This window comes from Cetorhinus maximus, chromosome 23, assembly GCF_964194155.1.
Source record: "Cetorhinus maximus chromosome 23, sCetMax3.hap1.1, whole genome shotgun sequence".
Classification (NCBI taxonomy): Eukaryota; Metazoa; Chordata; class Chondrichthyes; order Lamniformes; family Cetorhinidae; genus Cetorhinus; species Cetorhinus maximus.
The window spans coordinates 48590833-48616423 of NC_135901.1; the positions used below are offsets into that span (position 1 = coordinate 48590833).

Consider the following 25591-nt stretch of genomic DNA (forward strand, 5'->3'; position numbering starts at 1 on the left):
ATTCAGTGTGTTTTCTTAACATTTCTCGAATGAGATTTTGGAACCAGGCTAGTTGAAGGACACTTTTATCAGTGCTAATCCTTCACTGTCTCTCACTGTTTAAAACAGGCACTGTTATCATCAGCCTGTTATGTACATTCGATAAGAAAATAAGAACTAGGAGCAGGAGTAGGCAATTCAGCCCCTCGAGCCTGCCCCGCCATTAAATACGATCATGCCTGATCTCATTTCGGCCTCAACTCCAATTTCCCGCCCTCTCCCCATAACCTTTCAACCCATTACTAATTACAAATCTGTCTATCTCCTCCTTAAATTTATTCAGCGTTCTGGCGTCCACTGCACTCAACCCTTTGAGAAAAGTAATTCCTCCTCATTTCTGATTTAAATCTACCACCCCTTAGCCTAAAACTATGGCCTCTCGTTCTGGAACGCCCCAGAAGGGGAAACATCCGCTCCACGTCTACTTTGTTTATCCCCTTTAGCATCTTATATACCTCAATTAGATCTCCTCTCATCAGTGATGAATTTCTGCCGTGTGTCACCTTGTCAGTTTCACAGGAGCCGCAGTGATGAGGTTGGTGGGTTTTGGAAATTGAAAGTTGTACATGAGCAGCTTGAACAGCAGGTCGAACAAGTGCCAGCTCAGATTGACAGAATCAATATAAATTGCTGTGAGGAAAAAGGCGGGATAATGGAATTCGTTAAGCTGCTCTCCCACAGAGCTGGCACGGACCCGATGGGCCCAATGTACTCCTTCTCTGCTGCAGCCATATATGATTTTATACTAACAACATCATCCTGTGCACAGAGCCAGTGGTCGTGGCCGAGTGGTTAAGGCGATGGAGCCCAAATCCATTGGGGTTTCCCACTTCTCATTATTCCTGGTTTTAACTCTGTGTCTACAGAGTTAATTATCGGTTACGTTGAATCAAATCGATCCAAACGCTCGGGAGTTTTCCAATTTCTGTTCATTCACGAAACTTGCAGTTGGAAATGGAACAAAAACGGAGCCTGGTTGGTGTGATGCTTGCTTTCTGGGTGTTTGTCTCTCCTTAGAGACAAACCCTTGTCCTCTGTCACTCTCTGTGTATATGTCTGTGTGTGTTCCTCTGTGTGTGTCAATGTGGTTCAGCTCCTAATTTTTACCATCCAAACATTATTCACCTTAGTTCTGCGGCTTCATATTAAGATGGTCCAGATGGAAAAAACAGAGCAGATTTCAAAGATGCAAGAGGATATTTATTTCTGTTTATTTTTGAGTGGAGAATGTTCAGCTACTAAATGTCCAGATGTTACAAAGCGGAGGATGATTGAAGATTTCACATGATCTTATTAAGTAGCTGAGAATGCTCGAGGGGTCGAATGGCCTATTCCTGCTCATAATTTTGCATATTCTAATTCAGTGCCAATGCCAGTCAAGGTAATGATTGTTTCTGCTCTGACTGTGGTTGAGTGGCCGAGTGGACCAAGGTGCTGATCGAGGTACCTGTGATTTGGGCTCCACTCCCGCGGTTGTTAAACTTTCCGGTGGTTTGTTTTTGAGAAGCTTCCAAAAAATCTTCCGTGTGGCTAGGGGACGGCTGATCTGTGCAGTGTTGCATTTTGGTTTGGAGAATGGGGAGAGGCAGTCTAAGTTGGGTTAATGGCAGGGACTGAAAGTCTTTTTTCTCTGTTACTCTCTGTATCCATTCTATTATTTTATACAAACAACATATCAATTTCACTAAGTAGTTGTGGCCAAGTGATTTTAACTGACGGTCTGCAGAATTAATTATCGGTTACTTGGAATAAAAACCATCCAAATAGCCCGTGTTTCTTATTTTTGTTCATCTGCAAACATTCACTAAATTCGCAGTGTGAAATGGAAGAGTAATTGACCACTTCTGATCAACCAATCACAACTGCTCTTTGACAGCAGCACGCCAGGCCGAATGGCCTCTTTCTTTCCTGTAACTTTCCATAACTTTATGTTCCCCAATACCACGAATGCTCTTTCCCGGTTATTCTGCCATATTATAACCCATTCTATCGACATGTACTTTGTTACCTTGTGTCAAGACCCGCAGTGAATTCAATGAGAACTTTTCTTCTCATTTCTAGCAGGAGGTTCGGAAGCAGACCAGTTGAATGACAGTTTAAATGGTGCCGACCCTTCACTGCAGCTCATTGTGTTTTTGAGTGGAGATGATTTCTGTTTGTTACAAAGTGCAGGATGATCTGATTAACTGACGGAGCTGGCTCCAGATTCCGAATGGTCAATTCCTGCTCTGTTGCTTTTGTTCTATTTCAACACCAGTGAAGGAAATGATTAACAAAATCAGCGATGTGGTAGCGTGGCCACATAAACCACGTAAACCGCTGGATTAAAGCTTCAGTCTCTATGATGGTGTGGGTTCGAATCCTACCACTGCCAAATATTTAGCAGCCCCAGATGGGCAAGCAGATATCACCTCATATTCAGTGTGTGTCCTTGTATTCTGACAGGAAGAACGAGGAGACGATAGAAATATGGGTAAAGGCGGGATATGGAATTGTTGCTGAGTTGCTCGACCAGAGGGTCGACAAGTGAATGACCATCTGATGTATCTGTCTGTGACTTTATACAAACAGCAGTGATGTCAGAATCGGTCCAGTGTTCACGGTGAAGTGGATAAAGGGATGGGGGTGGAATCCTGTGGGGTCTCCTCACAGAGTTACAAATCCTACCGGCTCCAGTTCTCATCATTCCTGATTTTGATAAGATTCCCGTGGAATTAATTATTGGATAAACAACATCAAAAACAGGCAAACATTCCCATGGTTTCTTCTTTCCGTTCGTCTGTGTGTGTCAATGTGGTTCAGTTACCCAAGGGAATGGACACATATTGAACGGAACAAACTTTATTCACATTAGTTGTGCAACCTCAGATCAAAAAATATCAGGGTGAAAGGTATAAGAGGAACTTTTCTTGTTCTCTGCGTGTCCCATTACAATAACAGCTTATATTTAGATAGTGCCTTTAATGAAACCTCCAAAGATGACTCACAGAGTCATTATATAAAAGAGTCTGACACTGACACACATAAGGAGATGTTAGGCCAGGTGACCAAAAGCTTGGTCAGAGAGGTAGGTTTTAAGAAGAATCTTAAAGGACGAAAGTGAGGTAGAGGCGGCGAGGTTTACAGAGGGAATTCCAGAGCTTGGGGCCTCGTTAAATGAAACCACGGTCACCAATGGTGGAGCGATTCTGATTCAGAATGTACAAGAGGCCAGAATTAAAGGAGCACAGGTATCTCAGAGGCTTGTGGGGTTCGAGGAGATCACTGAGATAGGGAGGGGCGAGAACAAGGAGGGAATTGAACACAAGGATAAGAAATTTTGAAGTAGATATATTATTTGACCGGGAGCCAATGTCAGTCAGCGAGCAGAGGGGTGATAGGGGAATGGGACTTGCTGTGAGTGAAGACACGGGCAGCAGTTTTGGGTGACCTCAATTTACGGAGGGGAGAATGTCCACTTACATTCCAGAACAGACATTCTGCTGGATCAGCACTGCCCTGTTTCCAAGACCAATATTGATCCTTTATAAGGTGCGGTTCCCACCTCAGTGTCCTCCAGGTGTGATCTCACCAGGGTTTTGTATAGCTGTAGAAAACCTCTCCCTCTTTTCTACAACAGCCTACGTCACAAGTTGTTTAGCAAGGGGCGTTAGATTGTATATATCGACTGATAAAAATGAGGAGATGCTTGGTCAGAATGAGCTTCTTTCAAATATTCAATGTGAAATCAATTGCACAAATAGATATTTATTTTTATTTCGAAGACAACATATGAACCTCCAGTCCAACTCTCCATGTAATTGGGTCAGGGAAGCTTTGTTAATTTTCACACACTGAGCATGGACACTGCAGAAGCTCCTGCGCCTCTTTCAATATTTGTTTTCTTAACTCAGAATTTTCAAAACGGGATTGGGTAATTATTTGAAATGGAAAAAAAAAACCTGCAGGGTTATGAAGGAAGAGAATCATACTGGAACTAAGTGGATAGTTCTTTGAAGAAAGCACACAACGACGGGTCGAATGGCCTCCTAATGAGCTGTGTCAGTTTACAATTAGATCAATTTCTCTGCAGCATTCCAAAACGTCCCATCCCAGTTCTATTCCTGTAAAACAGGATTTTGCAGTGCAGCATGTCTGCACAGTTTGAAATTCAGTACAAGTCCCTTTGACTTTTTCTCGCAAATTGTTTCTGTGGTGTAGTGACCTAGCCAGCGATGCCCACGTCCCATAAATCAATAAAGAAACAAATAGTGATTATCACATTCTCTTCACATGTGCAAGGTCATCAGCTCGAAAGCTGGCAAAAATATTATCAAAACTGAATCATCTAATTGTGAGAAGCTGCACAATTCTCGCTTGTTGGCAAATAATAGCCGAATACATTATCTCACATCCATGTGACATTGGCACTTCCCCAGGCTTTGAATAATTTTCTCCAAAAGGCACGGTTATGAGAAAGAGACAATAAATGGGACGAATTTCAGTGAGATAGTTCGCACATGTGTGCAGTGCTGAATGACCTGCTGATGTGCTCTGTCATTTTATGATTCTAATGTCAGGTCATTTTTTCTGCCGCATGGTTATGTTTTTCAGCTGAATTGTACTTCCACAAAACAGGGTTTGGAAGTGCAGTAAGACTGCACGGTTTGATATTCTAAGTCAGTCCCTATGGTTCTGCCCATTGTTTCTGTAGTGCAGTGGTTATCTCAATGCTCGGGGAAACATTATCTCCCAGTTGTGTGGAGAAGTTGTATCGCTCCCATTCCTGTTTGTTGTTGAATGTGAACTGGATGCTGGATCTTGCAGCCACATTAGATTTGCTCTTCAGCATTTCTGAAGATAACATTCAGCAAAAGAAGATGTTTCCACTGGCAGCGGGTGATTGGAGAGTGTGGGGCTGGAATATTGTTACTTTTTCCTGTCTCACTCACCGTGGAGGTAAGGAAGAGGCGATTAATTGATGGGTTGGTTTCAATCCAATAGCCTCAGAGATCTCTATTGATTTAGAGGGGGGTACACGATCGTTCAAATTCTTTGTTCTATCTGAAATGAATATCCATAAACAGAGCTTGGTGTGGGAACTCAATGGGCGACAGCCGAGTTTTCAACGTGAGAGTGGGAGATTTTTTTGTGGTTTCAGGGCCCCAGAACAAACCAGAGCGTTAATGAATGGTGATGGGGAGAAAACAGTGGCAGCTTCGTCCCTGGGTGGTTTCGAACCACCAACTTTTCGGTTAACAGCCGAATGCGCTGACCAATTGTGCCACAGTGACTTGATAGAAGCACTTGCACTCTGTAAAATATCCTAAGCCAATGGCTCAGTGAGTGAAAGTTTCAGATTGCCGCAACTGCAATGACAATTATTCCCTATCAGTTTTACTCTTCCCAAATAAAGGGTGGGACATTCATTGTGGATACATGGAAATGGTCTGATCCCACCCACTGCAGACACATCCATGTCCCCGGGAACCAGCCCTCCTACAACCGGAGCTATCACCCTTCGAGCATTTCAGTGTTTTGTCTGTTACCAAGTATTCTGATTAACCCAAAGCCGATAATTCTAAAGGGGTTTCTCTGTTACACGGCGAGTGGTTAGAATCTGGAATGCACTATCTGAGATTGTGGGGGAGGCAGATTCAATTGCGGATTTCAAAAGAGAATTGGACAGAAAATGCAGGTCTCCAGGGAAAAGGTGGGGGAGTGGGGCCAGGTCAGTTAGTTTCCAGAAGAGGAAGATATCTCCCTTTTCCGCGGAGATTTTTCATTCTCAGAGGGTCATGAGCCTGTAGACTTATTTTCATCAGAGGTTTGGTCATTGAATTGTCTCAAGGCTGAATTAGTCAGATTTTTGATAGACAAGGGAATCAAAGGTTATGGGGCGCAGACAGGAAGGTAGAGTTGAGACCACAACCAGATCAGCCATGACCTCAATGAATGGTGAAGCAGGGTCAAGGGGGTGAATGGCCCACTCCTGCCCCTGAGTCCTTTGTTCCTATGACCCGGGCCGAATGGCCTCCATCTGTGTGTAGCCTTAGCACTGATTCTCTAACACTATGAGGCGCTCGAGGTGCAAAATGGTCAATCCCAGCTCCTGTTTGTTATGTTTTAATTTGAAGCCATTACCACCCAAGGCAATGGTTAGTTTACCTTTGACAGTGGCAGCGTGGCCGGCTGGGTTAAGGTGTTTTGTTTGGGCTCTGTTCTCTTCGTGGGATCGAATCAAAGCTTCAGTCGATTTGTTCATTCAGTCACTTCACCTGAGCATGGGCTCACGGCCGTCGATGTATTAAGACCTTCATCTTGGCAGGAAGAACAAGGAGACACAGTATGAATTGCAGGGTGACTGGGAATATGTGGGGGCAAATGCCCTCTTTCTCTGTTATAAACCTGTGATTTCATACAAACAAGATTAAAATTGATGCAGTTCTGTAATCATGGATGAGTGGTTAAGACAATAGGTTTGAAATCTATTAGACTCTCCCCCTGTAGGTTTGAATACTGCTGAACTCGCTGTCTGCTGCTCCTGACTTTAGGTGAATCCAGAATTAAAATTAATTATTGGTGAAATGGAATAAAAACCTTCCAAACACTCCCGTGTGTTTCTCCTGCTTCTATTCCGCGTTTCTTCATTTCAGTTCATCTGCAAGTGTTCACCAAATCTGCAGTTTGAAAGGGAACAATAATTGGACAAGTTGGTGACATCCTTATCTCTGGGTGTGTGTGGCTCCTTAGGCCTCTGTCACTCTCGGTGTATATGTCTGTGTGTGTTCCTCTGTGTGTGTCAATGTGGTTCAGTTCCCTAAGGGGATGAACACTTCTTACCATCGCAAACTTCATTCACATTAGTTGTGCAACTTCATGTTAGAATGTTATGTCCCCCACCTTTTCCCCGGAGAACTGCATTTTCTGTCCAATTCTCTTTTGAAATCCGCTATTGAATCTGTCTCCCTCTCAGGCCGTGCATTCCAGATCCTAACCACTCACTCTGTAACACAGAAGCCCCTTCAGAATTTTACACTTTATGTGATGTTGCCTCTCCTCATTCTTCCGACCAACATGAATAACTTCACACTTCCATGCATTAAATTTCAGGTTCGTTTTAACAGTTTATACGAGGAATTCCTGTGCATTATGACAGTTCACACAGCGGTAAGAAAAACAGTTTTCCCCTGATCAGGAGTTGAGCCTCGGCTGTGGCGGGCAAAGCACCAAATCCGAAGCATGAAACTCTCTGACTTCTAGTGAAAGGGAGGGTCATTTTCACTCAGAAACCAGCAGCTGTGATATTAACAAAGCAAAATGGAGAAAGACTCAGTTTGAGCGGTGACACTGCCGGAGGGATGGAGAGCTGGGGATCACCCATGAAAGCAGCAAAGCTTTAAAAAAACGGCAGCACCCAGCGTGGGGCTCGAACCCATGACCCTGAGATTAAGAGTCACATGCTCTACTGACTGACCTAGTTGGGCATGGGCACACTTTGCTTCCTATATGAAAATTGAGGGCGATCAATGTTGCTTCCTCCCTGGAGCCTCAGCTTGTTCTCAATTTCAAAGTGTGGAAGGTGATCGACCAACAAAAGCCCCAAGGTTACAATGCATTCCTCTCAATCACCAATACCATCAGTGACACCTTCCACTTCTTAGCTGTACCTCCATACACACATTGCAAACTCCTCTCTAATTGTTCATCCTGATATTTTTCTCTTTGACATTTTAATAAGAAGCTGCAGAATTAATGTGAATCAAGTTTATGAAGTGAATATGTGTCCATCCCCTCAGGGAACTGAACCACATTGACACACACAGAGGAACACACACAGACATATACACCGAGAATGACAGGGGCCAAAGGAGAGACAAACACACAGAAAGCAAGGATGTCACCAACTTGGCCAATTATTGTTCCATTTTAGGATCCAAATGTAGTGAATGTTTTGCAGATGAAATGAAGTTAGAAACATGGGGGTGTTTGGGTGATTTTCTTTTTCATTTGCATGATAATTTATTCTGCAAACAGTTTGTGTCAATCAGGATTGAGAAGAAGGGGAATTGGCAGGATTCGAATCACGTGGAGAAGCGCCTGAACCACTTGGCCAGGACAACTGGGTAAAGGCTGCATGTTGTTTGTTTAAAATAATAGAATAAATACAGGGAGTTCCAGTGAAAGAAGGTCTTCAGTCTGTGCCATTGCCCCACCCTTTCCCAGTCTCCCTGGGATTTACACTGTCTCTCCTCATTCTTCCAACTGAAATACAACACGGCACAGCTCAGCTGCCCCTTCACCGCACGGAGAATTATTTGGAAGTGCCTCAAATAACAAAGCACCAGAAAGTTTGGCAGTGGTGGGAGTGAAGCCCAAATCACCAGAAAGATCGAAACCTGAACCAGCGGCTGATCCCGCTCGGCCTCACTACCACATTCAGGTTAGACACAAACATTGTCTTCACCAACATTGACACTGAATTAGAATATAAAAAATAATGTTCAGGAATTGGCCATTCGGCCCCTCGAGTGTCCTCAGCTACTTAATAAGATCATGTGAAAACTTCAATCATCTTCCACTTTGTAACAGCCGGACATTTAGTTACAGAACAGTCTCCACTCAAAGAAAAGAGAGAAATATCCTCTTGCATCTTGTGGAAGAATAAAATACATCTACAGGACAACTAACGGTTAAACAGTTAAAACCATAGTGGAATACTACAGCACAGTTCACTCTTTTGTTCTAGCAGGCACACCTGCAGCTGCCAGCTAATTGAGCAGGAAAGGAGAAAAGGAGTATCTTAAACAAGCTTCCTAGAATCCTTGAGACAAGGCTAAGATGTCTGCCCCCAACACAAAGAGACAGGATCAAGCAATGGTCATCCGTTCTCTAGAGGGTACACCCCCTAGCACTAAAGATAAGGTCAAGCATGGTTATCTATTCTCTGTCTCACTTTTTTATTACCAGATGGGCTTCCCCCAATATCCTGTATAGTCATAAATTAGAATAGACTAATTGTGTGTTGCATGCCAAAGACAATGATTCTCAATGTAATTAATTATTGAAGGTTAGACAGTCTTATCACCTTCAAGCTCTTTGATATGTACGACTTTTACTATAAATATGTGTGTACTCTGATGCTTCCTCAGAGTGCCGGCTAGCTCCATTGTATGCTGCTGGGCTCTCCATGATATCATGATTCAGTAAAGACTTCCAAGACAAACCTCCTGGGTCTGAGTGTTCACTCCGTTTTCTGTGGCAAATTGGCGATGAGGATGGGATCCGACTGAAGTCCAGTAACCTCTTATATTGGAGAGGTGATTGAAATCCTGGGCCGTCGGATCTCTAAAAAAATAACCCTCGCGGAGAAAGGGAGGAACAACTCTCCTAAGTTGGGGAGAGTACGAACTGCAACCTAGCTGAAAGGGGGAGTGCAAGTAAAAGGGTAGCTACCGACCAAAGAGACTTAAGTGACCCAAAGAATCGGAGGACTTGTTAAGGAACTCTTAAACACCGGTGAGCGCATAGGGTAGGAAACGCGCCGCGCTGTTAATTGTGTTTTCTTTTCAGAGAAATGGGAGGTCGCAACAGCAGAGCGGGCTCTGCCACTCACCCCGCTTCACAAAGTACTAAGAACAAACCGAAACCGGCGAAACCGGAGCTTAAAACAGGAACTTTGAAGATGGGCAAGAAAACGGAATGAAAAATGGATGGAGGTAAAAAAAAATAGTAGTAGTATACCCAGGGTTTCGAGTCCCATGGAGGTGAAAAGTAAGTAATTTCTGTGTTTTCTTTTGTGTATATTATTAAGTAAAATGGGAAATATGACATCAAAGAAACCCCAGGTTCCCCTTTGAAGGGAACTCCAAATGCTTATATGTATGTCCATTACGGTCCTGAAATTGTCCAATATGTTTCTGATTGGGTTAAATGGACTCAAAGTAAAGGAGAGAGCTTCCCACCAGCTGGAACTTTTAATCGGGACAGATTTGAGCGCTTATAATATGTTTTAAGTGAGGTAGATAGTCCGCTACTGAATTTTCTGTAACTTAAAAAAAAGAATGAATTGATCTAAGTTACAAGAGCTGTTTGTGCTGAAGAGAGAGAGAGAGAGAGAGAGAGAGAGAGGGAGGGTACCCCTAGGGGGTTAATGAGCAATTTGCAAGCAGCAGCAGAGAAAATGTGAGCTTTCGTCAGTTTGAAGGTCCCTATAGGTAGAGCCTTCAAGATCCCTTTATTCCCCCCACTGCTACTCGAAGATTCGTTTAGAGTTAAGTTCAATATTATAGGAGTATCGATACATACCTTTATCTATGTGTTTGTTTGTGTGCAATGAAGCATTTGTATGTGAGCTTTAACATGTTATCTTCCCTGAATTGTCTTGTGTGTGTAGTTGAGCACTTTAGAGTCGAAAGCCCCATATTATATTAAAGGAAAAGTTTATTCAAAAATTCAAAAGTTTTCAGTATAAGGTTTGAGTTGAGATTTCTGGCAAAAATCGTAATTTGAAGGGAGTGTAAAGATAAAACAGGGCTTGCCTTTATCTCATCCTTGAGATGAACCAACCCTTGTACCACCTCCTCACAGACTAGTAGGGAATAACCCTCATCATCAGCTTCCAAGCTGATTGGGATTAATACATACGAGTACGTATTCTAAAATTCTGAGAAAAAGAAATTACTTGAAATTCAGAAGGATTCTAGGAAAATGAAAAGACGTAAACACAAGGTCTAGATAGTTCCAATGGATAAAAAGGGGTTTCTTAAGAAGAGATGTATTAAATATTAAAGGAAATCTGCTTTCCAAAAGCACTGGAATTTGAATTTGGGACAATCTTGAGATGTAAAGTGCAGTGTAATTGAACAGGTTACTTTTGAATCACTAGGATGCTATCTAAGATAAAGAATGTGTCGATAAATATACTTAAATTATAACTTGGATACAAATCATTACACATGAAAAAGAAGTTGTTTTAATTTTGATAGTGTAAATTACAGTTCTTACAAAGTTTAAAAATTTGAGGTTTGGTTATTGATAAAGTTCTCAAAAGGGAATTTTCATTTTAAAAGGTCTGACAACAATTGGCACTAATTCAAATGCTGCAAGCTTTTGTGTTTGTAAGTCTGTTCCCAAAATATGAAGCTAAGCTCAAGACCTTGGCAAAGTTTGGCAGAAATCCAATTTTTGGCCAAGTTAATGAATCTGGGATAATTCTAAAAGAAAAGGGTCAGACACAATTTAGTGGGTTTCTTTTAAGACAATAAAATCTTTGAGAAGAAGAAAAGGAAACAAAACATGTCAATACCTGATTTCTGTTTTTAAAATTGTTATGAGAATATTTTAAAGTCTCTCCAGGCAACCTGAAAAAGATAAGATGGTAGCTGTTGCAAGTGTCATATGGTATGAGGCAAGTAGGAGAATGAGTCAGGGAAAGAGGACATAATGTACAAACTGTTATAAGGGAAATGAATTTGATAATCTGGCCATCAACTGAGGCATTGGAACTGCACAGGGGGAGATAAGCAAAGATCTAGAGACAGAGATCCCCGTTGAAATGGAATAGTTAATATGGCCTAAAGAGTAAGGAAACATTTTAAACAATCAAGACAATAGAGAAACTGAACTCCAGAGAACTTTAGGAGGATCATGGTCAGGAAAGAAAACTTAGAGGTAAAGGGAAAGCTGGAAAAAGGCTAAATAGATGTATTACTGACTATATTAATGTGCCTGCAAGCTACAAAAAGTGAAACCATAGGATTAACACCTTGATGACAGGCAGAGTTAAGCGGTTCCCAGAGAGAACCATCACTGGAAGTGAAAATACTGAGCCATTGAAAGATAGGATAAGAAGGTGCATTGTTGAGTTGTTTAAGGAATTGAGGCCTGACATGAGACAGCAGCAGGAAAGAGTAAACTGGAAGGAGTTTACCCAAATGGATTCAGATCAGGGAACTCATTTCACAGGGAGAGACATTAAAGAAGTGTGTAATCTTATGGAGATTAAACAGAAATTCCATATTCCTTACCACCCCCAGAGTCCAGGGATGGTGGAAAGGATGAACTGAACTTTTAAAAAAAAACATCAATCAAGAGACAGGGAACAGCCCAATATGCTAATGCGCCATGGGCTACACCAAGCAGGACCGACAGGTTCACCCCATTTGAAATGATAACAGGTAAGGGCCATCCAATTACCTGAAGGTATTATAGTAGGATGTGTAGGGCCACTGAAAGGAAAATACAGGACAATGTAAGGGAATTAAGTAGGCAATTACATGAGTGGAGAGAGGAAGTCAGAGACTGACAGGTGATTAAGGATATGGAAACAGGCAAATCCAAGGAGCAACAATTGACCATACCAGGTAATTATGACAGGTGATATATGCGCACTTGTAGATATGAGAACGGGAAGTAAATGGAGGCATTACACACAGTTAAAGATACATGACAATTGACCAAGCGGTAATCCAGAGAACGGGAACCGATGTTAATGTCTCCACAGATCTACGATCCTGGTCGTGGGCCTATCAGTACTGGCAACAAGGTCGGGGATCATCACTGCTCATCCCGCACCGCAGGAGGAACTTTGGTACAGCACGGACAGTGCCGAATGCGACACGCAATGGGGAATGATAAATGTAACAGTAGGAGAACAAGTGCTTTCAAATTGTAGTAAGGGTTTGCTTCAGATCCAGCATGGGAGGTCCGCCCAAAAGAGCCACTACCCAGCCACCTCCCACCTCTACTTTCACAGTCTGAGTAGAGATAATTGAAGCCCCTCAAACCACACTGACTGATCCATCTTGTCCGACTGTGCATCCAGGACCGACGAATGGTTTGGTACTGGTTAATCAGAAGTTTTGTATGATAATGTACACCATGAGCTGGTACCCGTAGCCTTGAATGTATCCGGTGTCGTCCTGCCCCAATGGTGCTCAACCCATACCCAAGCACTCTATACGTTTCTGACGCGCCAATTGATGACTGAAGCAGTCCAGTTCAAATGCGAGATGCAATCAGGGTTGGGAGGGAACCGCATTAGGCGCAGCCTGATAAATGATGCCACTATGATATTCAATATAGAGACATCATTGGTTAATCCAAAGTCTGGCTACCGTGCTCGAAAGTCATGTGGGGATTATCAATAAATTAATTGAAATAAGTAAAAATATTTCAGACGAAGTGAGCAGAAATGATGTATGCAACACCTATGGATCTTGGGCACTGGAACAAGCCCGAGAAAATGTAAAACAGATTAATGAAGGGGTAGTCCCTTTATGGGTAACTAATAAGCATTTATTGAATCTCTCACGACACAAGAATCATGACTTGACCGGTTGCCAGCTCAGGGGTTTAACACGTGTATGTAGAATGAATGTTGAATGTATAGTGAATAGTAATATGCTAATAGGCATTGTATTAGTAATACCTGTCATACCTATGTCAATGACATAACCCAGGCAAGACGCCCACAGTGACTGCTGGTACGGGACCCCAGCCATGGGGCCCATTTGTACACCTACAAATGCACTTTATACAAATGCCTAAATGTACGGGATATAATTATGTTTTGGTTCTAGTATGTTTGTTCTCACGATGGCTGGAGGTGTATCCCACCCGACGAAATGATGTTGTTGTTGTTGTAAAATTGTTGTTCATTTTACTGCTAAAGTGATAAAGGAACTGTTGAAGGCCTTACAATGCAACCATCACCCTTCCTGCCCATACCACCCCCAGTCTACTGGAGCGATGGAAAGACAAAATGGTATTCTGAAAAACAAACTAGCTAAATTATGTGAAGAAACCAGTTTGAAAGGGCCTGAAGCTCTACCCTTGGTGCTCATGACTATGCACTCTCACCCTAACTGTCTCAAAAGCTTGCACATACAGGTAGTAGAAGCTCAGAAAAAGCCCACCATTGAAGATTGCCATCAATACCAGCCCGGGGACCTAGTCCTAGTAAAGACCTTCAGGGAACCTCGATGGGAAGGGCCTTTCCAAGTCCTGCTCACCACCCATATGGCTGTAAAGGTTGAAGGACGACCCTTGTGGATCCACGCATCGCACGTCAAGTGGATGCTGACCTCGGACGGAAGTGCTTGTGCAAGAACTTTAACTGAGCCGTCAGAATGCTGACTCTGATTTGGATCCTGTCCTGCGTGGTCCTTGCGGGGGCATGGAATACCAATTCTGCGGTTCAATGAATGCAGGCCATAGCCTCGCAAGTTAATCAGACTAAATGTTGGATTTGTACTCATTTTCCTCTGTGCAAGACAGCAGCTGAATTGCATGAGAGGGTGCAAAGGACCCTACCTTGTGCTGCTAACAACTCGAATGGCCCTGAAGGTTAAAGGGAAGGAAGACTGGGTCCACGCCACTCGTTGTAAAAAACATTGTCCGGCAGTCTGATAACCGTCATTATCAGTGAACTAATTTGCATTATGTATCGGATACTGCCTTTTGCTATATTCTGTATTTTTGCTATATTTTGAGGGGGGGTACCCAAAGGATTCCCAACACTTTTTGTCTCTATGCCGCACCTATGCTAGAGAGGTAGGTCAGGGTGCCTGTTGGATATGTACCCAGACTCCCCAACATGGGGGAGAGACGGGTAATTGGCGTGCTGTTCCTCTAAATGACACTGAGTATGCTGACGTTCGAACTTTTGATATTGTATCACCGCAGCACAATATGTTTAGGGGTTGGTTCCGTCGCTCTCCACCTGCCAATGGGTGGAACTATACAGAACATGGGATTAGAATTAGATCCCCACTAGAGCTGGTAAACGCCACCTGCTGGTGTTCCAGCCTTACACTGAGCACTTATGATCTGGGACGAAGCTCCTGTCATACTACAGTATCATACATCTTTGGCCTATCTGTCCGAAAGCCCGTCGGTGCTGAACATCCACCAGACCCTCTTAATGGTACATATTGGGTTTGTGGAGATAAAGCTTACCCCTGGTTGCCTGGGATGCCTCAGCTGTCCTTTTTCTCTAACATGTCTGTGGGAAATTTGGAAAAGAACAAAACCACTCCCACCTGGAGTGGCTGTTGCTACCTAGCATACTTAAATCCCTATCTTCGCCATATAGGTAAATCAGATATGCACCCACATCGGCGCCTACATCGCCATGGCATCTCGGAATCTGAACGATTCTGGATGATTGCTTTGCTCCCTTATGGATCGGCTCGTAATTCAGGTGAAATTATCAACCTGGCAGCTGCGCTTGAAAAAGTCGCTAATTCAATGGCTGATGCTCTGATTAAAACACAGAAGCAGATCTCAGCCAGCACCACTGAAATGATAGCATTACGCCTAACCGTATTACAAAACAGGATGGCCCTTGACTTCCTTCTAGCTGAAAAAGGTGGCACTTGTGCTATGATAGGCTCAGAGTGGTGCACTTATGTCCCCGATGTCTCTGAAAATATCACTGACTTGGGAAAGCATGTCATGGACAAGGTACAAGAAATAAAGAAGGCTGGGGAAAGTTCGAGCGATTTTTATAAAAAAAAGATTCTCAGTGGTCTACAATACTAGGTTGGTTTTCCGGTTGAGGAAGTTGGTAGCTATACTTTTTAATTGGGATAATCGTAGCATGTATCATAGGGTGCTGTGCGTGTGTTACTTTACGGATTTGCTGCTCCCAGATTATCATAGTGTCTCCACTGGATTAGGGGGTGCCCCAATCATTCCCCAAATGATGCACACTGGCCCCAGCGAAGCCCACTGGTGGGGAGAGAAAGTTTACCCCGCCAGGGACCGGCCTTTTCCTCATGGTTATGAACCCCCGTATGATGATGAAGATATTATTCCTCACTGGTGTTAATCTAAAAGAAAAGATTAACAAGGAGGGACTGTGGAGGAATAAAATACGTGTGTAATTGGGAATGAAATAAAATACACTTATAATTGTGAATGAAATAAAATACACGTACAATTGTGAATGAAATAAAATACACGTATAATTGTGAATGAAATAAAATACACGTATAATTGTGAATGAAATAAAATACACGTACAATTGTGAATGAAATAAAATACACCTATATTTGTGAGAGAAATAAACTTAAAATACATGTATAATGTAATTTACTGTAGACTGTCCCCAAACAGTCACGCAGCCAGCACATAAATTAGCAAATCAAAGGGCCAGTGCTACCTTCCCAGACTAAGGGGCTCCGGATGTCAGATACGGTGGCAAAATCTAAGAGAAAAAAACTATTGTGTGTGTGCATTGCCCAGGATATGTAACCAATTATCACTGTCTATTTGCTAAACCATTGACATTGTCCTGTCTATTTGCTAAACCATTGACATTGTCCTGTCTATTTGCTAAACCATTGACATTGTCCTGTCTAATCGTTAAGCCATTAACACTGATCGCTATCTTTTGAAACCATTTGAAACTATTGTAATTGCCCAAGTTTCTGTCACGAACCTTTTGCTATATCTATGTGTGTAAAGAGGTGTTAGGCAGAGACTGGTTCACTCCATTGTATGTGACTCGGCTCTCCGTGATATCACGACTTTAATAAAGACTTCCTAGACAAACCTCTGGGTTCTGAGTGTTCACTCCGTTTTTCCGCGACAGATTCTGTGGTGACAAGTGGTCCTCGTGTTTTTATCTGAGACAGGCCTCAGCCCAGTCATTTGCCCCGAGTGTTGATGTGATGGTTCAAGTGAAGAGATGCTGGGTACCGGGAGCAGCAGGAACAATAAATAAAACCGAGGTGTCGGTAAATACTGATATAGTTTATTTGTATCTAGTTCCATTTTTATGACTTCTGCTGAATGTGGCCCTTGCCCAGTGTCAGGATATTGGATCAGAGCCACCATGGAAAATGAATTTGACACTGGTGAGATAGACAATGTCAACTGGATCCTCAGTATCTCTGTAACCTCCTCCAGCCCCACAACCCTTCCTGTAAATACAAGGTGTTGTTCTTGGATTACACCCTGAGATAGACAATGTAATTATATTTTAACCTTTATTCTTCCAAGTAAAGTATCTCTCTTCGGGCTGTTCTCAAGGTTGTGCAAGATGAAACCAAACAGTGATTTATTTGTACTTCTTGCAGTTTAGTTACTGTATTCACTGCTCACGATGCGATCTGCTCTACATTGGGAAGACCAAACACAGATTGGGTGATCACTTTGTGGAACAACCTCCATTCAGTCTGTCAGCTTGAATCTGAGCTTCCGGTCACTTGTCATTTTAATTCTCTGCCCCACTCCCACTCTGACCTCTCTGTCCTCGGCCTCCTGCACTGTTTCAATGAAGCTCAATGGGGGCTCGAGGAACAGCTCATCTTTCAATTCGGCACTTTACAACCTTCCACACTCAACATCGAGTTCAGCAGTCTTTGCACCAACAAAGAGTTGTCAGGATCTGGAACATTCTACCTGAAAAGATGCTGGAACCTGATCCAGAACTCACTGCCTACGAGCAGCTCACTGCCTACGAGCAGGCTGGAAGCAGACATGATCAATGCTTTAAAATTGAATTGGACCAGCATTTAAGAGAAATAAATATGCAGGGGGTTGAAGACACAGCGGGGCAATGAGACAGACTGGACTGATCTACTGAAAGCTGGCATGGATTCAATGGGCTGAATGGCCTCTTTCTGTGCTGTAATTACACTGATGCATTTGTATGACCACTCCTCATAATTTAACCCTTGGAGTTCAGTTGTTATTCAGGTACATCTGCACTGCTCTCCCTCTAAGGCCAATATAGTCTATCCTTCCTAAAGTGTGATGCCCAGAACTGAACACAGTATTCCTGTCCTGATGAAAGGTCATGTTGACTCGAAACATTAACTCTGTTTCTCTCCACAGATGCTGCCAGGCCTGCTGAGTACTTCCAGCATTTTTTATTTTTATGACAGTGGTTCAGGTGCAGTCTAACCAGGATTTTGAAAATGTTGGTGCTTTTCCCACAAACAGAACAGACAAACCTTTTTCCTTCCACAATCAAAGTCCGATGATATTCAGGACCTGATGACTCGAGTGACTCTGTCAGATCTTGATGTGATGTTTGGTTTGAGTTTCTCATCTGCAAATCCGTCCCATTGAAAATCCTGTACAAAGGAGACTATAAAATCCATCCCTGTCAGTCCAGGATAGAAATTAAGAGAGAAACATTTCTCTGGGTTGGAGTTTGCTGTGTGTAAATCCTCCCCTTCTAACCCCCTGTAAAAGGAGTTTCCAAACACTGGGTGTAAACTGGGCTCCGGGAGTTTGTAATCCGGGTTTGGAGTCCTACACCGGGTGTTTGTGAATCCTCCCAGTCCACCCTCCGGCTCCATTCCTCTCCTGCACTCGGCCCTTTCTCAGCCGCTGGACTTTCACCCGACCGTCTTGATCCCGATCCCCACCCGCGCTGCGCATGCTCCAATTCAAGCCCGGCCACGCCCCTCATTCACTCCGATTGGCCGGAGGAACAGCCGGTCCCGCTGGTCCTCCAGGCCCGCCCCCTGTCCCTATTGGTCCGGAACTGCCGTCAATCATTGTGAGCTGGAGCATGCGCATAGCGTGAAATCAGGCGTGAGGAGAGCTGGAGCGAGCGGATTTAAAAGGCGGATTACAAGGATAGAGTGCGGACTGAGAGCTGGAAAAAAAAAAGACCCGTGAGCATAGATAGGACTGGCGGGTGAGTTGGGAGGCTTTATGAATTCACGGTCTCTGCCCTAAACCCTCAATAAGGAACCATCCTTCCAACCACAGATTCGGCCATTTCTCCCGACAACAGCCGCCATCTTTTTCGGGGCAAGGAGCAGCAGAGCGCATGTGCGGTCACCATCTTTATAAGGGGCAAGAAGCAGAAGAGCGCATGTGTGGTCACCATCTTTATATGGGGCAAGGAGCAGCAGAGCGCGTGTGCGGTCACCATCTTTATAGGGGGCAATAAGCAGCAGAGCGCATGTGCTGTCACCATCTTTATAGGGGGCAATGTCCAACAGGGAGCATGCGTGAACGCCATCTTTACAGAGGCTGCAGACCCGGATGAATGACCTGCAGGCGGGACAATAAATCAGAGATCGAGTTTGGTGTGAAATCAATGGGTTGTTGTAAAACAGGAGATCAGGGTAACAGTCAGAAACAACAACAACTTCTATTAACATCATAAATCATCCCAGTGAGCTTCACAGGGAAACCATAAAATAAAGTATAACATTCAGACACAGAAGGAGGTGACCAAAATATTTAAATAGTCGCTTGTTTGTACGGAATTTGATTATTAACGAAAAAGCTGTCAAAGCTTTTCCTGTTGCACTCACCAGGACAGACGCAAGAATCCCAAATTTCAAAGGGAACCACAATTTATACTGCACGAGAAAAGGGTGCTGATTGGTTGGCCCGTCGGCTCTGATTGGTTGTTGCCATGGACAATACAGCCAGGAGCTGTAATCCCCTCTGCTTTTGTTTAATTCCACAAAACACCCCGTGCCTGGACTTGTTCCTTCTGCCTGCAGAGGACAGGTCCTTGTGGATGAACATACGTAGCTTCTAACAAGTGTAAGTGAGCCACATTACAAGCCTGACTGATAATTTTTGAGATTTGGTATTCTTCCCTCTATCCTGATGAGGACAAGATAAAATGTTTTGACAGAATGTCTTTTTTTATTAATACTCAATTGTCTTAAAGGGGGAAAGTGTGGTAGACACAGGGAGAGAATCTCAGAGCTTGGTGTCGAGGGAACTAAAGGCATGGACACTAATGGTGGAGCAATTAAAACAGGGAATGCTAGAATTAGAGCAGTGCAGATATCATAGAGGGTTGTGGGTCTGCAGGAGCCACAGAGAGGAGGCCACTGGGGGATTTGAAAACAAGGATGAGAGTTTTAAAATCGAGTTGCTCCTTGAACGGGAGCCAAGGAAGGTCAGGGAACGGGCCTAGCTGTGAGTGAAGACACAGACAGCAAAAATATGGATGTCTTCAAGGTTACAGAGCGTAGAATGTGGGAGACCAGCCAGGATTGTGTTGGAATGGTCCAGTCTGGAGATAAAAATGGCAGTGATAAGGGTTTCAGCAGCAGATGAGACTCCTGAGACAGGAGAGGTCAGGTGATTTTACGGAGGTGGAAACAGGCAATCTTAGTGATGGCACAGACATGAGGTCAGCAGCTCATCCCGAGATCAAGTGTAACACCGAGGTTGTGAACAGACTGATTTAATCTCAGACTGTTCACAGGGAGGGGGATGGAGTTGGTATCTGGGAAATGGAGATTGAAGCAGGGACTGAAAACAGTGTCTTCGGTCTTCTCAGTGTTTAATTGGAGTTAATTAGTCATCAAGAAGAGAAGCAGGAACCAGAATGGGCCATGAGACTAATCCCAGGTTTAACTCAGAGAGGGAGAGAAGGAAGGAAGGAAACCCTTGGACATTGAGACAAACCACCTTCATAATCGTTCATTAAATCTCCACAAAGTAAGTTTTGGACACAAGGTTAACATTTGCTATTCTGTATGGTTGGTCAGGGGGTTTCAGATTAATGTTTTCTCATGAGCAACGACTGAACTGAATGATCAGACATATTGTCAACTCCAGTTGTAGAAATTTGTTAAAAATATATAGAAATAATTGTCCAAAACTCTGTTTGGATTTCAGCACAGGGAGGAGGGAGAGTGTGTGGGACGGGGATTTGCAGCTTTGGGAGAACAAGAGAGGAAAAAATGTTCCATAGAAACTAGAATTGTCTGTTCTGAATTTCTATCCTGTTCTTACAGTGATGGCTATTGTAAACTCCTTTTACAGAGAATTAGAAGCGGAGTATTTTCAGGCAGGAAACTCAATCCAAACATCACATCAAGATCTTACAGAGTCACTCGATTCATCAGGACCTAAATATTATCATCTTTGAATGTGGACGGAGAAACGTTTGTCTGTTCTTTCTGTAGGGAAAGATTTCAAACATCAGTGTGACTGGAAAAGCACCGAGACACACACACACCCAAGTGAGAGTGTTCCAGTGAACTGACTGTGGAAAGAGCTTTAACCGGTTATAAAGCCTGAAATAACATCACACCATTCACAGTGGGGAGAAACTGTACACGTGTTCTCTGTGTGGACGAGGCTTCAACTGATCATCAAACCTAGAGAGACACAGGGACACCTGGACCATGGAGAAACCGTGGAAATGTAAGGACTGTGAGAAAGGATTCAATTGTCCATCCAAACTGGAAACCCATCGACGCAGTCACACTGGTGAGCAGCCGTTCACCTGCTCTGAGTGTGGGAAGGGATTCACTCAGTTATCCAACCTGCTGACACACCAGCGAATTCACACAGGGGAGAGACCATTCACCTGCTCCGAGTGTGGGAAGGGATTCACTCGGTCATCAAGCCTGCTGACTCACCAGCTAGTTCACACTGGAGAGAGACCATTCACCTGCACGGTATGTGGGAAAGGATTCACTGGGTCCCCTGACCTGCTGAAGCACCAGCGAATTCACACTAAGGAGAGGCCATTCAGTTGTACTTCCTGTGGAAAGAGATTCAGGACTTCATCGAACCTCAAAGTGCACCAGCGAATTCACACTGGAGAGAGGCCTTTCACCTGCTCCGAGTGTGGGAAAAAATTCACTCAATCATCCAATCTGCTGAGACACCAGCGAATTCACACTGGAGAGAGACCATTCAGCTGCTCTGAGTGTGGGAAGAAATTCACTCTGTTATCCAACCTGCTGAGACACCAGCGAGTTCACACTGGGGAGAGACCATTCACCTGCTCCGAGTGTGGGAAGGGATTCACTCAGTCATCCACCCTGCTGAAACACCAGCGAATTCACACAAGGAGAGGCCATTCCGCTGCACTTCCTGTGTAAAGAGATTCAGCCTTCATTCCACCTCAGTGTACACCAGTGAATTCACATTGGAGAGAGAGCTTTCACCTGCTCCAAGTGTGGAAAGGGATTCACTCATTTATCCAACCTATTGAGGCACTAGCGAGCTCACACTGGAGAGATGCTGTTCACCTTCTTTGAATGTAGGAAGGGATTCACTTAGTCATCCCACCTGCTCAGACACCAGCGAGTTCACAAGTGACAGCAGGGATTGGATTCTGCTGTTATTGCTGCTGTTAATCACATCCAGGACTGAACCATGTTCATTCTGACAGTTGTGGTTTGTTTCTATTGCTGTTCATAATCCCTGTAACTGGGCTGAAGTGTCCTGGAATTGCTGTGTTTTTGAGCAGGGGTTTAACATTTACAATCTATCAGTCCTTTGACACCACTACTATATAAGAAGGATTGGAAGATTGTGACCAGAGCCTCCACAAGTTCCATGTGAAGGATGCTGTCTCTGACAGTGCAGCAGTCCCTCAGTGTCACCCTGGAGTGTCAGCCTAGATAATGTGCTCAGGTTTATTAATATTTCCTCTTGTTATTGATGTGGGTCATTAAGAAACAATGGACTCTTATGATGTCATCCAGTCCCAGTGCGATGATGTCATCCAGTCCCAGTGCGATGATGTCATGAAGACTATTCAATACCAGCGGAGCCTTAGTGGTGAAAACAGTTTTGTTCGAGATGACAGCAAGTCCATTACTGATAGATCAGCAAATGGAATTAATGGGAAAGAAAGTGAGGCAGCTGATGAACATCAGGAATAGTGTTGTGAATTATGAAGATGAGAAACATGTACAGTATATGTCCCATCTCCCGACACTCTGCCCCATCTCCCGATACTCTGTCCCATCTCCCGACACGCTGCCCCCATCTCCCGACACTCTGCCCCCATCTCCCAACACTCTGCCCCCATCTCCCGACACTCTGCTCCATCTCCCGACACTCTGCCCCCATCTCCCGACACTCTGCCCCCATCTCCCGACACTCTGCCCCATCTCCCGACACTCTGCCCCCATCTCCCGACACTCTGCCCCCATCTCCCGACACTCTGCGCCAATCTCCTGACACTCTGCCCATCTCCCGATATGGAATTCATTGCCACAGAAGGCTGTGGAGGCCAGCTCATTGAGTGTACTTAAGACCGAGATAGGTAGGTTCTTGATTGGTAAAGGGATCAAAGGTTACGGGGAGAAGGCGGGAGAATGGGATTGAGAAACTTATCAGCCATGATTGAATGGCAGGGCAGACTCGATGGGCCGAATGGCCTAATTTCTGCTCCTATGTCTTATGGTCTTATGACACCCTGTGCCCATCTCCCGACATGCTGCCCCCATCTCCCGACACTCTGCCTCCATCTCTTTACACTCTGCCCCCATCTCCCGACACTCTGCCCCCATCTCCCGAGCAGCCTGTCTCTACCTCTGCTGAACCTACACAGGATGCACCAAGTTGAAACCAGAGGAAAGGACTTGGCGAGAAATTGTAATTCACCAAGTGTGTGCACATGGGGGTTTAACAAAATATTAAGTTTCCTGTTTTTAACAAGGACACAGAAAATGTATTGATTGGGACCACTTCCAGCTCTTGTCCATTCTGACATCCCGTGGGCCAGCTCACCCTCTCACTGGGTTCATGCTGAATGTCAATCCAGGCTGGGAGCCATTGGGTGGATGGGCAATGGGTGGATGAGTGGGTGAAGGAATGTTCAGTTCACAGGGAGGGGGATTTGGGAGGGGGTTTGGTGCTGGTGGTGGGAAGTGTTCATTCTGATGGAGTCCCACCTGAAACAGTGACCACTAACTTATCACTTTCCAATGGTGATTGACCTGCTGTGTATTTCCCCAGGTTTGTTCTGTTCAGTATTTCAGTATTAATATACTTTTTATCTTTGCGAAAACATGTTCTTGTTCTGACACTGAAATCCAGAGGATTTTAACTCTGTTAAAGTCAATCTCCATCGAGTGCACAGGAGGACTCAACTGGTCCAAACTTTTTCTGGTATCAATAAACAAAAATCCTACAAGATGTTTATTTGGGGAATTGTTTTTCTCTGAGACCCGGGACAGTCAAACTATCACCAAAAGTTCAGATTTAGGCTTTGAGCCTTGGCTATGGGGCCCACATACATGGAGCACCATTACCGGATGTCCTTCATCCCCAATTTTAATCACTCCGCCACTGGTGGCCGGGCCTTCAGCTGCCTGGACCCTAAGGTGTGGAATTTCCACCCTAAACCTCTCCACCTTTCTAATTCACTTTCCTCCTTACAGACACTCGTTCGAACCGACTTGTTTGAACAAGCATTTGGTCATCTGACCTAATATGTCCTTATGCCCCTGTGAAACTTCTTTGGACAATGTATTACGTTAGAAGCTCGATATAAATAAAAGTTGTTGCATTTGTTATTGTAATTCAGTCAGACCTGATCACTTATTGAGTCTGTATCAATGTAACTCACATAGACACAGCTTGTGCCATAGTTCAATGAGACCTGATCACTCACAGAGTGAGTGAGTCTGTATCAATGTAACTCGTATAGACACAGCTTGTGTCATAGTTCAGTGAGATCTGATCCCTTAATGAGTAAGTGAGTCTGTATTAATGTAACTCGGATAGACACAGCTTGAGTCATAGTTCAGTGAGACCTGATCACTTACTGACTGAGTGAGTCTGTATTAATGTAACTCGGATAGACACAGATTGTTGGAACAGACCTGAAGAGAAGGAAGCTCTGAATTAATCACTGGACTTTCTGTTCCCCACAGTTGGGAAAAAAGGTGATTCTTTCCAAACATCCAAATGACGAATCAAGTCATTAAAGATGATTTGTTGTTTTGAGCTGAATTATTTGGTAGAATTAGAGTGAAGGAGTGGGATTGACCCACAGCCTGAGTCACCACTTTAAAAACAGGAAGAGAGAGAATCTGGAGCGGAGAAAAGAATTAGTAGGAGGCCAAGCACTGAATCTGGAACAATGAGCAGAGAGGGGGAGGAGTGTGTGGGACAGGGATTTATAGATTTGGGAGAATGAAAGGAGAAAGAATATTCCCTAGAAACTAGAATTGTCTGTTCTGAATTTCTATCCTGTACTGACAGTGTTGACTTTTGTAAACTGTGTTTACAGGGGATTAGAAGGAGAGGATTTTCAGATGGGAAACTCAAACCAAAAATCTCGACAAGATCTTATAGAATCACTGAATTCATAAATGACCAGCCTTTGATTATGGAAGGAGAAATGTTTGTCTGTTCTGTCTGTGGGGAAGATTCACATCATAATTTGACTGGAAACTCACCAAGACACATACACCCGAGTCAGAATATATGTCGGGGTCAAACCTGACATCACTTGTGCAAAAAGTCTGGTTTAGTCTCAGACAGTTGCCAGGTAGAGGAATCGAGTTGGTATCTAGGGAATGAAAACAATGGCTTCAGACTTCCCAATATTTAATTGGAGGAAATTTCTGCACATCCACCATTGAATATCAGACAAACAATCTGATAATTTAATAAAAGGGGAGAAGTGGAGAGAGGTGGTGGTGAGGTAGAGCTGGGCACTGTCAGTGTACATGTGATAACTGACACTGTGTTTTCAGATGATGTCGCTGTGGGGAGCATGTTGATGAGAAATAAGAGGAGGCCAAGGCTGGATCCTTTGGGGACACTAGAGGCAACTGTGGGAGTGGGAAGGGAAGACATTACAAGTGATTCACTG

General features: G+C 43.9%; 2 protein-coding genes and 1 long non-coding RNA gene across 3 annotated transcripts in view; 2 read left to right on the forward strand and 1 right to left on the reverse strand.

The window, feature by feature from the left end:
- The window catches only part of LOC144698295 (uncharacterized), a 666343-nt gene that overhangs the window by 156786 nt on the left and 483966 nt on the right, over window positions 1–25591 (reverse strand). The gene's annotated exons all lie outside the window — the stretch shown is intronic.
- Window positions 1–25591, forward strand: part of LOC144698278 (uncharacterized) — a 251559-nt gene that overhangs the window by 124766 nt on the left and 101202 nt on the right. The gene's annotated exons all lie outside the window — the stretch shown is intronic.
- Window positions 1–25591, forward strand: part of LOC144698279 (uncharacterized) — a 167259-nt gene that overhangs the window by 74358 nt on the left and 67310 nt on the right. The window lies entirely within an intron of this gene.